This window comes from Cottoperca gobio, chromosome 21 (genome assembly GCF_900634415.1).
Source record: "Cottoperca gobio chromosome 21, fCotGob3.1, whole genome shotgun sequence".
NCBI classification, from domain to species: Eukaryota; Metazoa; Chordata; class Actinopteri; order Perciformes; family Bovichtidae; genus Cottoperca; species Cottoperca gobio.
In genome coordinates this window covers 22,494,905-22,497,404 of record NC_041375.1, presented here as the reverse complement: position 1 = coordinate 22,497,404, position 2,500 = coordinate 22,494,905, and the positions used below count along the sequence as shown (strand labels likewise).

Below are 2,500 nucleotides of genomic sequence, written 5' to 3'. Positions count from 1 at the left end.
CTTTAGTTAGATAACAAATACAAAATATAAATAAATGATGATATACCCAGTAAATAAGATGAGCTCCACCAGCTACAACATCAAAGTGATGAACACACTAATGCATCAATAATAATAATCCAATGATATAACATATATGAATCTCAAATGAGCCATTCTGCATAATAAGTACTTTTACTTTCAGTAATTTAAGTTTATATTAATGCAAATACCTTTGTACTTGCAGGACTTGTGAAGAGTATTTATACAGTGTGGTATTAGTACTTTTATTTAAGTAAAAGGTCTGAATACTTCTTCTAACACTGATAATAACATATAAATTACACTGCAAACATATATAATGTGTTTGTGTAGGTCTACAGTGAGATAAAGTAATAAAAATCAACTAATATATGTTTATTCTGCTTTTAAATAAGCGACAATTAACTGAAAGGCTTACTTTTAGTACAGTATTAGCTTGGTGAAGCACGCTAGTTTATTTAGTCAGAAGGGCGTTTGTTTTGGTGCAACTCATAACCTGCGCGGTCGGGGTTTAGAGCTTCTGACACCTACATCAACTCAATACGCAGCAAACCCCGTCCGCCCAGCAACAACTGGACAACAAATCGAGTCCACCTAACTAGAACACACTTCCTGAACCCACGTGGTGAAGTTCCTGGGGAAACGTAGCTCATAGAATCTGATATTACGTAGATGTATGTCTGTATATGTTTTACATCCAGTTAACATTTATTTCTTTAACACAAATAGTTGTAATGTGTGTTAGTTTCTCCTCTTACCTCTGAAATGCGGCTGCTAGCTACACTTGTGTTGTGCTCCCTGCGCTGCTGCTGCTTCAGACCTAACCAGTCGATCACACACATCGATACAAACACTATGAGAACATGTATATTGTCATGCAACGTTTTAATTCCACACTTTAAATACTCCGTTTCAAGTTAAAGTCCTGCATTAAAAAATGTATATAAGTATAATCAGGAAGATATACTTAAAGTATTCAAAGTAAAAGTACAACAAAATTGTCCCCTGTGCCTTTTATACATTTATATATTATATCATTAGATTGTTATTTATCATAAGTAAGTAAATAGGTAAATATAAGTAAGAGGAAAAGCAGTAAATCCTTAGATTTGAGCATTTTTTCTGTTTTTCTGTTTAAAGGAATGTCCCATTAAGATTAAGAATCTCTTTCTCAAGTGATAACAAGAATAAACTGTTGTTATCACTTTACATTTGTTTACATTTATTTACTTAACTGTATTGATATTTACACTACTTGTGTTGATATTTTTCTAGTATTACACTACATGTTTGTTATTGCATTATATGTGTGTAAGCTGTCTTGTATCTTGTTGTGTGCATTACAGTCTCTCTTATCTTTTGCTCCATCATTTTTTCTGTTGCTTTTGTCTGCGCTCCCAGGAGAAGCCCAACACTTGCCAACAGACTTGTCAAAAGATTTTACTTCTTAGAAATAAACCAAGAAATAATGCTTAGATCTTGTTTCGGATAACAATGTTGTTTATTTCTTACATGTTTGTCTCACAGTCTGTTTAGAAATGACCTCTCATAGGTGCCTTAAACAACCAGAGCGGAAGTGTTTTTTCTCTTATTAGTCAGCTGATTAGATGCTGAAGAACAGATGCATCAAGTTAAGTAGCAACAACCGGAACAGTACCGGAAGTTTACTTGTATGGGCCATAGAAAATAAAAGCGTTTTTATTTTCATATCAGGACTGGACTTCACAACCATCACAATGGGGAAATGGCGCATCTAAAAAGCACATTAAACTCACAATAATAACTAAATGGACACTTGAAACCTCCTATACCTTTATATATATTTATATAAGACTTTTTCCCTCCAAAGCAGTGAACCTACACGGTTCAGTATGAGGAGCAGTTTACTGGATTTCTAGGTACTTTTACAAATGTTGTATTTAACGTATTTATCTCACTACATTTATTTGATATATTTAGTCAATAATTATAATACAATAGTATATATAATATATATGATTCAGAAATGGGGCATTGTAGCAGTGTATTTCCTTTTTCTCATATTATTGTACATATTTATATTACAAGCACAGTACTGGAGGAGGCAAACAAGCCCCATGTTGAGATATGTTGAGTATGCATAATGTGTAGTTCTTTTTTGCACTAAAATTATAATTTCATATCATCATAATGTGTACTAATCTTGGTTTAATTTCTTATTTTCAATGTGTCATATATTGTGTTTACTTCTAATGCACTGCAACAAATTGCAACCCCGGGACAAATATAGTGTTTTTGAATTTGAAGTGAATATGTGAGGAAAATAGAAAACTGGACTTTTATTCTGAAGTTCTTAACCGGATATTGGTGCGTGTACTCCGGTTAACTTTAACGCTGCAGCAATAAGCACCTAGCATACAGGCTAAATGTGTAAACCTGGTTAATTGGCACTTTTGAACTAGATTTTTGACCGCTTTTAGGATCACTTTGCTCGCTAGTA

The 2,500-nt window shown here is 33.3% G+C and overlaps 2 protein-coding genes across 3 annotated transcripts in view; one reads left to right on the top strand and one right to left on the bottom strand.

The window, feature by feature from the left end:
* The window catches only part of wdr3 (WD repeat domain 3), a 13,098-nt gene extending 12,213 nt beyond the window's left edge, over positions 1-885 (bottom strand). Inside the window, exon 1 of the mRNA XM_029458944.1 lies at positions 780-885. The gene's annotated coding sequence lies outside the window, so the exon portion shown is untranslated. The remainder of the gene's footprint in view (positions 1-779) is intronic.
* A 1,507-nt stretch (positions 886-2,392) lies between these two features.
* Positions 2,393-2,500, top strand: part of gdap2 (ganglioside induced differentiation associated protein 2) — a 28,251-nt gene continuing 28,143 nt past the window's right edge. For both annotated transcript variants that reach the window (XM_029459504.1, XM_029459505.1), the window contains exon 1: positions 2,393-2,500. This exon is cut by the window's right edge and continues 109 nt beyond it. The gene's annotated coding sequence lies outside the window, so the exon portion shown is untranslated.